Source organism: Malaclemys terrapin, chromosome 2 (assembly GCF_027887155.1).
Source record: "Malaclemys terrapin pileata isolate rMalTer1 chromosome 2, rMalTer1.hap1, whole genome shotgun sequence".
Taxonomy (NCBI): Eukaryota; Metazoa; Chordata; order Testudines; family Emydidae; genus Malaclemys; species Malaclemys terrapin.
The window spans coordinates 231,705,930-231,721,214 of NC_071506.1; the positions used below are offsets into that span (position 1 = coordinate 231,705,930).

Below are 15,285 nucleotides of genomic sequence, written 5' to 3' on the forward strand. Positions count from 1 at the left end.
AGAAGTTAATATGTAGCTCCTTGTATAGGCACCGAGTCCGGGGCTGGAGCTACAGGCACCAACTTTCCAGTGTAGCACGTGCTCACTGCTCAATCCCTGGCTCTGCTACAGGCCCTGCCCCCACTCCACCCCTTCCCGCCCCCTCCCCTGAGCCTGCCTTGCCCTTGCTCCTCCCCCTCTCCCTCCAAGCCTCCTGCATGCCACAAGACAGCTGATTGGGAAGTGTGGGGGAGCCGCTGATCGGCGGGACTGCTGGTGAGCAGGAGGCACTGGGACTGAGCTAATGGGGGACTGCTGACGTATTACTGTGGCTCTTTGGCAATGTACATTGGTAAATCCTGGCTCCTGCTCAGGCTCCGGTTGGCCACCCCAATGTAGCACGTACGACAACTAGATACCGAACTCTACTTTCATATTTGGAAGAGTGCCTCAGTTGCTACTGGATATCATGTTCAAGAATACATTAAGATAGTGTAGTAGCAGATTACAAAATATAGTAGGTACTAAATATAACTAGGTGGAAATTTTTCTTTATTATCAATGCCTGGTGGAAATAAAATGAAGGAGAGGGGAAAAGTGTATATCATCATGTATTAGCAGCTGACACTTGAAAAATTAAATATCAGTAATGGACTTTTTTTCAGGAACTGATTAGGAACAGATATAAGATAATTTTGTGAGGATTATGTACTACTAGAAACTTTTCATTTAGCATTCTTCTCGCAAGAGTTATGTGCTGCTAGAGGATGTCAAAACAATGTACATTTTGGGATACTACAGTATTTCTAAATAAGATACCTTAACTGAACGCCAATCAGGTACAAACTCACATTTGGCATGTCCTTCCAAAACAAATATCCCATGGGAGAAGAAGTGGATGAGAGGGGTTGGTATAATTAGGGGTCAAATTAGAAAAAAAAATTGAAAGTAAAGTACAGTACTCTTCCAAGCTTCACAGACAAAATTCATTCCACTTACACCAGAAGCCACTTAAGACATTTTGCAGATGTTCAAACTATGATTTTTCAAATGCATTGCTGTATTGTTTAGCCTTAAAAAATGTAAACAGACTTTATCTAGGAAACCATAATGGCTAGAGATTGAGAAAGAGAAAAAGTAAGATGAGATTCTGGTGAATAAGGCAGCAACATGAAAGAGGTACCAGTATGTTGTAATGCCACATCTTGGCCCAATCAAATTTAAACAAACTTCAGCAGAAGAGGTTGTAGCAGAGCTAATCTATAATGCAATTGGGAGAAACCTATTTATTAGAATTACCCTATGTCTTTTCTATTGTAGAAGTAATTTATTCAGGAATTTAAAAGGTTATCAGACACCTGCTAACAAAAGTACTACACCAGCTAGATACGAGACAGTATGAAAGACCTGGGTGACGAAAGGGAGCACCAGCAACCCCACCAACCCCAACCCTCCCCCCCCCCCCCACACACACACCCAATTGGTGAAGGGAAGGGCATAGATTCCCACCAGGGTGCTGTCCTGAGACCCTGCTGAAGTGCTTCATCTTCTAGATGGCTAGATGTCGTCTCTGGCTAGTAGGGACCTGATGAGTTTGAAACTCCCCATCCCCATGCTGGAAGTTAGAAGGATCCATTTTCTCCCTCTGTCCTCTTTTCCCAATTCTTGAGTCTCCTGACTATTGGACAGAAGTGAGTACCGCTATTGTCAGCAACACCATACTGCTGGCTGGTATGAGAGAGTGGGGTCCTCTTCTATACTACCCATCTCTTCTGCTTTGTTAGGTCATCCTCCCCCAACAAATAGCTTTTAGTGCTTGCCTCTACTTATGCTAGCTTTCTCCAGAAGTAGCAGAGTGAATGACATTTTTTCCAGTGTCACTGCTGCAATTAATAGCACCAGTAAAACTTATCCGAGAGACTTCACAGTTTCACTTTTCTGATACTTAAAGTTCTAAGCACCAGCAAAGGCAGTGAGGCTTTTCCACTGACTCAGAAATACAGCATTGTAGTAGAGGAAATCCTATAGGTTGTCTTCAGAATGATAAAGGGCTAGATTTAAAAAAAAAAAATCAAGTGTAGATTCTTACAGAAAACAATGCCTCCAGCTGCCAGGAGAGTTCCCTACTTGTCATTATGTGGATTTTTCAAGCACTAACCATACAGCAAGAACTCTAGTGGCAAATGATACTCCTCTAAGGGAATCTGCCTTCCTGACTTCTCAGTGCAGCTCCTATCTGTCATGGAGAGAGAGAGGCATTTTGTTAAACTATCATTTATTCTGTATATATAGGTTTCTTACTTGACATAAGTGTGTTGCCTATGCTTTTACATGTTTATTTCATCAACTAAACACACATACAGGAAAGAGTTATTATTATTAACAGGCAAGACATTCAATTTCTTTTACGCAGTGAAGGCCTCTGCTTTAATAAAAGCCAACTGCTGTAAGCAGCAATGCAAGTTTTAGAGGAGGATTCTCTCTTCTTTTGAGAAAATGTGCTAGATAAGGCAGACCACCAAGTTAACGTGTTGCTTTTTAACCTCAGGTTATTAAACCAGTTTTGGGAAACTGGAATTCTAATATTCCCTGGTTAAAAAGATACAGTGCAGGATGTAATTGGCAGTGATGTTGGATGTTATACATATGTAGAAACTAACTCAGATACTCCAAAAATGTCAGTTCACGTCAATTATGCTGTGAGCAATGTTCACTAGGAAAGAGAAACCCTACAACCAATTAATAACACTCCATATCTCATTACCAGTCTCCTAATCCCTGTGGCGATTTCTTCTCTCTCATGGTTGGTTAGTTACAATCCAGAAAAGATAGATATTTTCAGAGAGGCCAGTAACATTGGTGATATAGTTATTCCTAAAGTCCATGATATAATATAAACCAGTAAATATTCAGATGGACAGAGACCACTTTATCAGACATATGAAGTTTCTGTTTTTTAGGCAGTTATTGATGTAATTCTGCTCAAAACAATCAGATGATACATTTTGCACATGTATAGTACATTAATGTGACTGAAATTTCAGGTTGAGAAATAGTTTTATACTTTCAAGTCAAATAAAATAGCAGTGTAAACCTTAAGAGCTAGAAAGCAGAGTGATTAGCATGTCCCTTCTCTAATTTGTATCTGCTTTTCTGTATTACTGACATGCAGTAACACTGCAATCAGATTAAAAACAAAGCCAACTGAGTTGTGGCATAGTGTACTGGATCACTTTAAAAAAAACTGTCCGGGTTCTCCAGAACTGTATGAACACATACATTTTATCTACCACTATTTCACCTACACAAGACTGGAGCACAGTTACTTGATGTGGTGGCAAAAACGCCATAAACTTCAAAGGCTAAAACCTCGTCTACAGTAGAGTGCCCACCACATTAACACCAGCACAGCATCAGTGGGAAATCGTGGAGTAAAATTCCCTACCATAGTCCGCATTGTGAATTTAAAGATGACATCATACTGTTTCACTTCACTTATGGTACTGTGGGCCTGTTGATCACCCATATTGTTAAGAAATTCCATCCCTAGTAGAATGCCTTATTCTGTAAGAAATTACACGGTTACAATCTAAATTGAATGTCAGTATTGAATCCATTTATTTTTTAAAATTACTTGAAAATTTTCTATAGGAACAGTACGATATGGCAGCAGGTTTTCAGGTATGAAATCAGCAAAATAATGGGGCACTTAGATTGGTTTGTGGTTGTGTGTGTGGCTTGTTTTTTATTAGTATTTATTCAAATCCCAATACAAACTCTTTAGGTTGCATCTACTTGAAGTCTGTAATGACAACAACTCATGTGTGCCAGTTGTTCCTATTTTTATTGCACATTCTTGCTACCATGAGTAATCAGTTAAATCCTACCATACACCCACTCTGTCATGCCAAAAATTATTCATAGTCAAAGGAATTTCAGCACAGTTAAAGGTGTGTGCCATTTTTCTCCCCACATCGATGCTGTTTATAACATTCAAATGTTGTCAAGATCTATCAACCAACAGTAAATTGCAGCCACTGGGTACAGAATGAGAGAGTCAAAAGGAACACAACAAAATGGAAATAAAACAGTGTTCCTGGGAAAATGTTAAATGTTGCAACTATGCTTCAATCAACTTGGACTACTTTGGTGTTTATCACCCCCAGACTGAAAAATGTATTAAGGCTAAATAAATAATCTGTCCAAACTCAAAAGACAGAAAATAAAATAAAACTGTCAGCTGGGGTTTTCACAAATGGGGGATGGAGATGGGACTAGACCATTCATTTGAGAGTAATTCTCCGAAGATACCACCGAAGGGGGTGGGGGGGAGAGAATTGTATAGTACCAGACAATTTCAAAGCCATGCATGGGTCATAGCTCATCACAAGGCAGTGAGAGAAAGAATAAGTCTTTTACTGACAACGTTGTCTCTTGCAACAGTGAGATGGGGAAGCGGATACTTGGACAGTTCCAGTGCTTCAGCTACCTGACTCCGCTAAAGAAGGGAGGAGGTTTGGTTCTAGAAAACTACTAAATAAAACACTGTATGTCACTAGAACACAGAACCTATGGGCAGGGTCCCATGCTACAGCAACAGAATTTGCCACATAATTGTTCTTCAGCATGAGCTTTTGCTTTTAAGTTAGATCTTATATTTAAGGTTGTGAAGAAAGCCTTCCCTCCCAAACGTGAGCCAAAATGTAGTTTTTCCATGTGCACAGACTGAAAAAGTATTTGAGAAGTGTGAATCACTGAATTCATCTAAGTTGCATTATTTCTGAAGCCTAATTATGTCAGTCTAAAATGTCATGATTACTAGCTATGTCACTGCTAATCATTTTAGCAGATAATCAACTACTGTAATTATCTCTTAGTCCTAAACCACATCTCAATCCTTCTTGTGTGTGAAAAGACTTAATAGTCACCTACTCAGATGCTTAGATCTCCAGTTTACCCCCAACAATTTCTAGATAGCTACACATGTATAGGTATTAATTATCTATATAAAATCTGCAGCACACTGAAAATTAAAAAAATTAGGGACAGAGTAAGAGAAATGAATGATACAATCATTAACAGTAAAACAGTCAATTTTATATTAATTTCAGTAAATATCTTCATTTTTTAGTTTACCTGAATCATTCATACAATGTCCAGTCTGCCATATTGGAAAGCTAAAGAAATCCTGTTCCACTTACCGCCTGATACGCTGGGCTTTGACTATAAACATGAAGTCACCAATAACCCTCTCCCACCCACCTGCAGAGGTCAAGAACTGTGTAGGTAGGGCTACCAATTTCTCCCGCTTTCCCCTTGTCTCCTCTGAACAGATTATGTATTTGATATTGTCTATTTGCCATGTTCCTGGAGTTTACCTTTACTGTCAACTAGAACAACCACTAAGTATAAACCCCACTAATCTGTCTCTACATCTTTCCCATTTTTCTAAAGGTTTTGCTGCATGACATCTCTGTTCCTAAGGTTTTCACTGCATGACTTTCCCAACCCTAATTCTTTCTTCTGGCCAGGGCTAATTCACCCTCTTTTATAGCCTGGTTGGAGCTAGCAAGATCCATCTGCCAGCACGACTCATCACTTAATTATAATGCACCTTTATGCAAGACTCAACTATCTGACATCAGGATTACTCAGTTCAGGAGACCTACATTCCAATTCATAGACCTAAAGTAGATCATCCTGTTACAATGAATTTAAAGATGTTCACTGTGTGAAAGTCCTTTTTAAAAAGAATTTCCAACTTCCAAAGCTCTATGAAGCATAGAAACAAATGGTTGCCTATAAGCGAGATTTCTATCATGTGGTAAGAATCACTACCAATTTATTTTTCCTGGCAGAGCTTTCCTGTGTTCTTGGGAACTAAAAATCAACAGAAGAGTAATACAGTATGTAAAAACTTTCACCAAGAGCTTCCTATGTAACATATAAATAAAAGTTACTATATGAGAAGAGCATATTGCATATGCTCTGCTGGATTGGGAACAAATTGAACAAGAGAAATTTGAAACATTGTATACCTACAAATGACCAGCTTTCTTGTACATCTCATCTAGCTAGCCTATCACCTAATTATGTTTAGGGTCTGGTACAACAAATTTAGAAGTGTCCTTAGACATCACAGAACTGGAATATAGTCCACAAGCATTCCAGGGAGAACCAATAGAAGTTGACAAATGAAAACAATTTTTCTTTCTTTGTCAATGTGGCACTATTACTGGATATTTCAGTTGCCTTTGGATGGATAATCAGTATTTCCAGAATAATGAAAAACAACTGTCACAAATTGGGGAAGAAATCATATTCTTCAGTGATCACTTAAGCATTCAAGCAAATTGTATCTACCCAAGCCCACATTTAAAATATTCGCCCACATCAACCCTGAGATGAAATATATGGTATCTCTGACATCTCAGAATGGAACTGTTTTTATTTGTAGGCTCTAACAGTGATACACACATAGATGACAGTTTATTGCCTTCAGTGCAGCATAAATAAGGGCCCTTAAACCTGAGCAAGCAGAATGAAAATTCTATGAACAAGCTGAGAAATCATCAAAAATAAAGAGGCAAACTGAGCTTGATAATCACTCAGTGCACAAAGCAATCCTAAATAGTCATTTATAAGGTGGATAGAAAGCTGGCTAGATCGTCAGGCTCAATGGCTAGTGATCAACAGCTCAGTGTCTAGTTGGCAGCTGGTATCAAGCAGAGTGCCCCAGGGGTCTGTTCTGGGGCCGGTTTTGTTCATCTTCATTAATAATCTGGATGACGGGATGGATTGCCCCTCAGCAAGTTCATGGAGGACACTAAGCTGGGGGGAGTGGTAGATAAACTGAAGGGTAGGGATAGGGTCCAGATTGACCTAGACAAATTGGAGGATTGGGCTAAAAGAAATCTAATGAGGTTCAACAAGGACAAGTGCAGAGTCCTGCACTTAGGATGGAAGAATTCCATGCACTGCTACAGGCTGGGGACCGACTGGTAAGTGGCCGTTCTACAGAAAAGGACCTGGGGATCACAATGGACGAGAAGCTGGATAGGAGTTAATATTGTGCCCTTGTTGCCAAGAAGGCTAACTGCATATTGGGCTGCATTAGTAAGAGCATTGCCAGCAGATCGAGGGAAGTGATTATTCTCCTCTATTTGGCACTGGTGAGGCCACATCTGGAGTACTGTGTCCAGTTTTGGGCCCCCCCACTAGAGAAAGGATGTGGACAAATTGGAGAGCGTCCAACGGAGGACAACGAAAATGATTAGAGGGCTAGGGCACATGACCTATGAGGAGAGGCTGAGGGAACTGGGCTTATTTAGTCTGCAGAAGAGAAGAGTGAGGGGAGATTTGATAGCAGCCTTCAATTACCTGAAGGGGGGTTCCCAGGTTGTTCTCAGTGGTGGCAGATGACAAAACAAGGAGCATTGGTCTCAAGTTTCAGAGGCGGAGGTCTAGGTTGGTTCTTAGGAAAAACTATTTCACAAGGAGGGTGGTGAAGCACTGGAATGGGTTACCTAGGGAAGTGGTGGAATCTCCATCCTTAGAGGTTTTTCAGGCCCAGCTTGATTAAGCCCTGGCTGGCATGATTTAGTTGGGGTTGGACTAGATGACCTCCTGAGGTCTCTTCCAACCTTAATCTATGATTTAGGACCTAATCAAGAAAAATAAAGTTACTTACCTGTACAGTAATAGCTGTTCTTTGAGATGGGTTGCACACCTAAACATTCCACTTTAGATGTATGTGCACCCAATTCACTCCACTCAGAGATTTTTCCCAGTTGTACCAGTAGGTGATGCATGTGACCCCTTTTTCCTCATGAGACAAACCAAAAACATATTTAGCTTGTGATCCACTATGACCCCCAGATCCCTTTCTGCAGTATATGCATGCAGAGAGCTATGTAGGTATATGCTAAGGTTCTGGTATGTCTGTACTCTGCGCGCTTAAGCAGTCCCTCACCTGTTTACCTGCTATTTATATTTGTGCTAGTCAGGTGTGCAGTTGCTGTACAATATATGCCACTATAAGCATAGACATAGCCTTAGACCTGGATGAGAACAGATTTCTAATGACAAGAATGCTGTTCTAGATATGGGACTTCACTCTTTCTCAAACTAGCTAATCAACCAGGTAGGGAAAAATTTGAATTCCTAGACAGCACAGATGTCCCACCACCACCATTTTGTGAATATCCTTGAGGATGAGGCGAGACTGAAGGGCAGGACTGTACACTAGTAGGGCATACCATTTATTATGAATCAAAGAAGCTTTCACTGGCCAGATGAATTGCCATGTGAAAGTACGTGTCCTGCAGGTCGAGGGCAGAATATCCAGTCTCCATGGAAAGGATAATAAAAGCAAGGGTTACCATCCTGAACTTGATTTTTTTGATAAAGCCATTCAGCATTCTTAAGTTCAGAATGGGCCAAAGACCATTTCTTTCTGCGAATCAGGTAGCAGGCAGAGAAATCTTTCCCCCTGTGTTGGTAAGGAACTTCCTCTATTGCTCCCAATGCTAACAAAAAAATGGGACTTCTTGATGTCAAAACAATCTCATGAGACAGGTCCCTGGAAAGGGACAGGGAGGAACGTAAATGTGCATCCCTACTTTACTATGCTGAGCCCCCAATTTGTTCAATGTAATCTCTGTCCACACTAAGGGTATGTCTTCACTAGCAACGTTAAAGTGCTGCCGCAGCAGCGCTTTAACATGGCAGTGTAGTCACGGCACCAGCGCTGGATGAGTCTTATCTGTCCCATGAAATGAAATCCACATTCTTCTAGTCAAATTCCGCTTGATACAGTACCTCAAACTCGTACGGTGGTAGTGAGAGGTATCAGCATATGAATCCGCGGGTTATGGTCTTTCATGACACTCAGTTACTGGAGGTGTGCCTGATCCATCATGAGATGGAATGGCTGTCCCCATAAATAATAGCAAAGTGCTTCAATGGCCCATTTTACTGCCAAGGCCTCCTTTTCTATCACTGAGTATACCACTTCCCAGGACACAATTTCCAGCTGAGGTGAAGGATTGGGTGTTCTCCTCCCTTCACCTCTTGGGACAACATGGCCCCCAGACTGATATTGGAGGCATCCGTCTGCAAGATGAAAGGTTTCAAAAAAAAAAAAAAAAAAATCGGGGTGGAAAAAGATGGGTTCCCGACACAGTTGATCTTTTCACTGGACGTTCTGGGGGGCTGCATCTTTCACCAGGTCCATCAGCAGAGCCACAATCATGGTGATATTAGAGATAAACCACCTATGACAGCCTGCCAGTCCAAGGAAGCACTGTACCTATACTTCATGGTAGGTTCAGAGTTTTCCTACCAATGGCCACAGGCACACACACACCCCTCCACTGTATATCCCAGGTACATCACCTTTGGATTAGGTAGGTGGCATTTGGTAAGGTTAGCTGTAAGTCCAGCACTTCTGAGAGCCCGCAAAAACCACTGCAACATGTTTTAAATGTTTATTCCAGGACTTGCTAGAGATGACGATGCCATAGTTGTATGCAGCTGCATACTGACCATGAGGCCAAAACACTTTGTCCATAAGCCTTTGGAAGGTGGCTGCCATGCCACGCAGGCCAAATGGCATTATCTTAAATTGGTACAGGCCAAACAACATCTAAAAGGGTATGTTTTCGCAGGACTCTGGAGTCAAGGGGATATGCCAGTAACCCCTGGGTAGGTCAAGGGTGGTGACATACTTGGCAGCCCCTAACTTCTTGAACAATTCATCATTAGGTGTCAACCTGGACACCACGCTGACCTTCCAGAAGTCTATGCAGAAACTGGTCGACCCATCACATTTAGTTATCAACACTATAGGGCTTCACCACTCACTGTCTGACTCTTCAACCACCCCAAGACCTATCACAGCTTGCAGTTCCTTCTATACCATTTCCCAAATGCACCTTGGCAATGACCAAAAGTTCTCTCATCCTTTCCCCCCTGTTTCGGTCTCTATGTAATGGAACACCAGGTGAGTCTGTCCCAGAACTGCAGATAAAATTGCCTTGTTGTATGCCTGTGTTTGCCCATTGGCTAGATTTTCGCATACTCCTCTAAAGGTCTTTAACTTCTCTCTCAGCCACAGCACATACTGTACCGAGTTTGTGACCTTGGAACTTAGTTCCTTCCACATCTCCCCAAGGAGGTCTACTACTCTCCTCGCCTGTCTCCATTATAATAATTTGAATGGGGAGAATCCATTTTGATACCTGAGGAACTTTGGGGATGGCAAAAGGAGTGATGGAAGTAATTGGTTCCAATTGGGAAGTTCGAAGGCCACTAACTTCTGCATACTTTTCAAGGTCTTATTAAATCTCTCTACCAGCCAGTTATTAGCTCCTGAAGGATCCCCACCTGGTTGAACATTTTCATGAGCTCCAGGGTAGTTGCCTTCATGGAGCAGAGTGGAATTGCCTCAGAGTACCTTGTAGCATAGACAAATATGACTAGTATGTGCTGGAATCCAGGTGCATTCTTTTCCAATGGGCCCACCAGGTCCAACAGGGTCCCTTCCTCGGGGAGGGGTATCAGCGGGGCCCAGGGTACTTTCCCTTGATTTGTCCACTGGCATTCCAGACAGGAGACGCAGTACTTTCATACCAGCCAATAGAAACAAAGTATCACTTGGTTAGGAGTTTTTTTCCCCCCAACCAATGTGCCCCTCACAGGGTAGGGCATGTGCCAGGTGTAGTATTTCCTTGGGGTACTTTTTTGGGACAAGCAGTTGCACTTTAACCTTCCCCATCTGATGGGCCTTCTCTGCTCTATATATTCTCTCTCACTTCTAGCTTGAAGTATGACCATTGTTTCAGGAATCGAGGTTTCAGCAACTCACCATTGACCCAGGTGACCTATTCGCAGGCACTTTCCAACTTTGGGGTCATTTCTTTGTTTTTCAACGAAATACAGATTGTCAGAAAACATGTCAATCATTGGCAGCTCACTTAATTCCTCCTATTGTCCCCTCTGGGGAAAGTCCATGCCATGCCACTCAAGGCAACATCCATGGAGGCTGCCGTTCATTCTCCTGGGTACTCCTTCTCACCTATGCTTGCTGTGGCTTATGGCTCTGCTCTCTCCCCATCTCTGGTGTTGGTAGCAGTCCCTCCCAGAGGCTCCCTGATCTCAGACCTCATCAGGTACCTACAAAACCTCCAATCTTGCCTGATTATCACCAGACTGCGTAGGGAGTATGCCCAGCAACTGCTGAAAGGCAGGGCCTTCTTGAGCCAGTACCGTTCCAACACTCCTTGTACCTTAGTGTGGGCTCTGGAAACCCCATGTCAGAGCTTCTCAAAATTAAAAAGTCACAAATCCTTTTTAATGGAAAGTGATAAGCAATCTCAACACAGGGGTCACTACCAGCCCTCCCTCACTTGTCAATCTATTTAGTTAGAGAACATTTACAAAGCAGCTAAAGTTTTTTGTTTAAATTTTGAATGGAAGAGACGATGGCAAAGCATGGCAATCCAAACAGTCCCAGTAATTAAAAACTAGTGGACAGAAGAGAAGTAATCTGGAATGTATGGGTACAATAAAACAGAATTCACAAGCACTTGTATATTTATTATAACAACAGCAACAAAACAAGACATACGTTATACATCTATGGACTTCATTGATTTTTGAAACTCAGTGAGGCAATTCACACCACTGAAAAAATGGAGCAGGATTTAAACATCACAAAAATATGTTCAAATAAAATGATAATGATCTGACTTGCACCTACCAATGAAAGAAAATTCAGTTGTTTGATTAAAAGATTACCTCTGAAAGAAACAAAAAAACAGCATAAACTCAATGTAGCTTGAAAATTCTTAAGAAACATCAAGAGAAGAAGAGACTTTACTTTCCTGTTTTCATTAAGCTTCTCGGGTGACTACGGGTACGTCTACACTACCACTTATGTCGGCAAAACTTACGTCACTCAGGGGTGTGAAAACACACCCCCCAATCGACATAAGTTACACCACCATAAGCGCCAGTATGGGCAGGGCTATGTTGGCAGGAGAGCTTCTCTCATCAGCATAGAGCAGCTACACAAGAGATCTTACAGCAGCGCAGCTGCATCAGTACAGCTGTGCTGCTGTAAGCTCTCTAGTGTAGACATAGCCTAAGAAATGCATATTGGAAGCTCTCTGAGCCCTCAGTTAGAGGAATGGAGAGTTGAATCCTTAACAAAGAGCACTTTATCCTTGAGTATTTTAATGGAGAAGGGTCAGAGAAGAGACACAAGAATTATTAAAGGATTAGAAAAAATACCTTATAGTGAAAGATTCAAGTCTACTTAGCTTGTCAAAGAAAAGGTTAAGGGGTGACTTGATCACAGTCTATATGTACCTACACAGGGAACAGAAATGCAATATTAGAGAGGTCTTCTATCTAGCAAAGGTATAGCAAGATCCACTTTCTGCAAGTTGAAGCTACACTAATTCAGTCTTAAAATGAGGCACAATTTTTTAAACAGTGAGAATAATGAACCATTGGAACAACCTACCAAGTGTTATGAAGAATTCTCCAACACTGGCAATTGTTAAATCAGGATTGGATGTTTTTCTAAAAGATATGCTCTAATTCAAACAGGAGTTAATTCTTCAAAGTCCTATGGCTTGTGTTACGCAAGAGGTCTGACTAGATCAGTGGTCCTCAAACTATGGGGCACACTCCCCCATGGGGCACAGAGGAACGTTCAGCGGGGTGCAGTGGGGCTCAGGCCAGTGCTCACAGGGGGTGGGGAGAGAGCACCACCCAGGCCTGCTCTGCCCCCAGCCCCGCTCCAGCCCCAGCCACCACCCTGGTTCCCAGGGAAAGGGGTGGAGGGGAGGAGGCGCAGACAGGTTCCATTAAGGGGGCAGGGGAACTCAATAAAAAAAATTTGGGGACCACTGGACTAGATGATCACAATGATTCTTCCTGGCTTTATAAACTACAAAAATAAAGAGTTTTTAAAAATCTGAATGAAAGTTACTTCCCCTCTAAATTTATCAGATTTCATTTCCTAGGTACTTCTGATGCCATAATACGACCAGTTCTCCAGTCAGCCAGAGTCTTCTTAAGTAGACAAGATCTGAATTCAGGGTGGATTAACTAATTCAAAGTAATTTAACTCATCAAGCAAGAAACCTTGATTTAAATACTCAATTTTAATATTGATTCGCATTTTTACTTTGTTATTTTCCTAAAGAAAAGATTATTCTTATTGGCTGGCATAATTTGATATACAGGGAGATAAATAAATGTGTATAGATATTGTGTAAGTAATTTTATAGATTAACAAATTTATTAAAATTCGTAATTTTACTTTAATTATGTTAGAAAATGGCAAACGATGCATTTCTTATTACTAGACAACGATTTTAATTCATGATTTGTGTCAAGCTGCATTTGGATTGAAATTGGAATTCAATTAAATACTGCATGTACAGAAGCAGCATTTTTAAATTGTTTTTATAGTTAAATAAAACTAATTCCGTCTTAAAATGAGGCACAATTTTCTAAACAGTGAGAATTAAATGTGCTGTATACACAAGGAAAAAGAAGTTTAACATGATTTGTATCTAAAACTAGCTGATTTATTAAACAACAGAAAGTATTATCTGTAGTTAATGGATTGAACTGAATGTTTCTGGTCACCATATCCTTCAAGATTTTAGAATTACAAATCTCATCCTCTCAGAACTTATTTTAATCATACTGGAAGAGGAAAACAAGCTTTGTAGCTTTTTCAACTCTCAGTTTCTCAACTTTGAATGAATTATTTATTGAACTGAATTAGCTAAATAAACTGAAATGAAGATAATCTCTGTATACCTGCAGAAGAGGATACTATTGTCTACAGCTGGTTTAGCACTTCAAGACACTCTAGCCGGGTGCTTAGCCAATGACTTCCATCAGCACAGTAGACTGACGTTCTTTAAAGTGTTAACAGCAAACATATACTGCCTGAATATTTTTTAATTTAAATTTAAATGATTTTAATAGATTATAATAAGTTTGGGCTTTAACCTAGGTTGTCAGTTTCAAATTTAATTTTAAATATATTTTAAAAAATTGATTTTTACTGTTTTTTAAAATCCACCCTAACTGAATTACTAATGGGGGTAGGGGGAAGCAGAAACAAGTGTACAGGTCTTATAAAGCAGAAAAACAACAGAATGGCACAAACCTATATTTTCCCTTTACAAATCCTTTAATTCATGTCACATCTATTAAGTAGTACAGGATATGGTAGATTAAAATTCCAGTTGACAATTTATCTTGAACGGACTCTGTTGCATTTCATGGATCTGTTAGTTTTACATTGGGACTTTAATCCATTCTCTTATAACTGCAATGCCATTTCCTTTTGATGGATGAGTATAAATGGATATAAAGAGTATAAATGCATATTTAGTAAAATTTCCAACTGCGTATTTTCACAAGTCTTGAACCTTGAGTCTTGATGGAAAAAAAACCATCTACTTGAAAGGTAATTAACTCTGTGAGCATAAAAATAAAATAGAACTGGACATAATTAAACAAACCCCAAAGGTGTTTCTGACCCACAAGTCAGCAGACACCTGCAACCACAATTTGTTACTTGCAATCCTGAAAAATAACCTCAGCAGTCTTTTTTTAAATCACATGGTGATATATTTAAAATAATACCACAAGGGTCAGACCTCACTGCCCATAATTCATGCAGGAGGCATATTTTAAAACACAACCAAGCTGAGAAATCCAACTACCCATTGGGTGGGGGTGGTCGTTATAATGCAAAGGTTGCGATCCCCTGAACTCCCAGGGTGGTAGTGGGCATCCCTGTTTGAAACTGCAGCGTACCCAGCAGCCGACCCACTGCTCCACACAAACTCTTATTTTTGTTATACTACACAACTAAGCAGCCACCTGCTTCATCACAGCCCGTGAAACGAGGGGCAACGCAGGGCTGAGCCATTCGTTTCCACCTCCCTGCAGGGCTGCCGTGCCCGGAGAGCTCCCACAACCACCACACGCAATAACCCAGCTCCAGAGGGGCCAGGCGGCTCGGTGCCCGGCTGATGCCAATTTGCGGAGGAGCGTGTCCAGGATGGAGGCGCGCGCACACGCGCACCCCCAGCCAAACTCCCTCTCGCTTCCCCTGCCCCCGGGGGTCTGCCGCCTCCCTTCACGCTTCTCCCTGCCAGAGAGTCCCGCCACCCTTACCTCTGGGGCTGCCCGGCCGCAGGAGCACAAGCCGGCACGCAGCAGCCACACACAATGAAGCGGCGAAGGACAGCGCCGCAGAGATACATT

At 41.4% G+C, this 15,285-nt stretch overlaps 1 protein-coding gene across 4 annotated transcripts in view; it reads right to left on the reverse strand.

The window, feature by feature from the left end:
- The window catches only part of BZW2 (basic leucine zipper and W2 domains 2), an 80,811-nt gene extending 65,531 nt beyond the window's left edge, over positions 1-15,280 (reverse strand). Inside the window, exons 1-2 of one of the 4 annotated variants that reach the window (XM_054020375.1) lie at positions 15,196-15,274; positions 12,274-12,351 (exon numbers count right to left, since the gene is read on the reverse strand). The gene's annotated coding sequence lies outside the window, so the exon portion shown is untranslated. Of the gene's footprint in view, positions 1-12,273; positions 12,352-15,195 lie in introns of all 4 variants that reach the window. The other 3 variants (XM_054020373.1, XM_054020372.1, XM_054020376.1) reach the window with 3 other exon arrangements.
- Between the last annotated feature and the right edge of the window lie 5 nt (positions 15,281-15,285).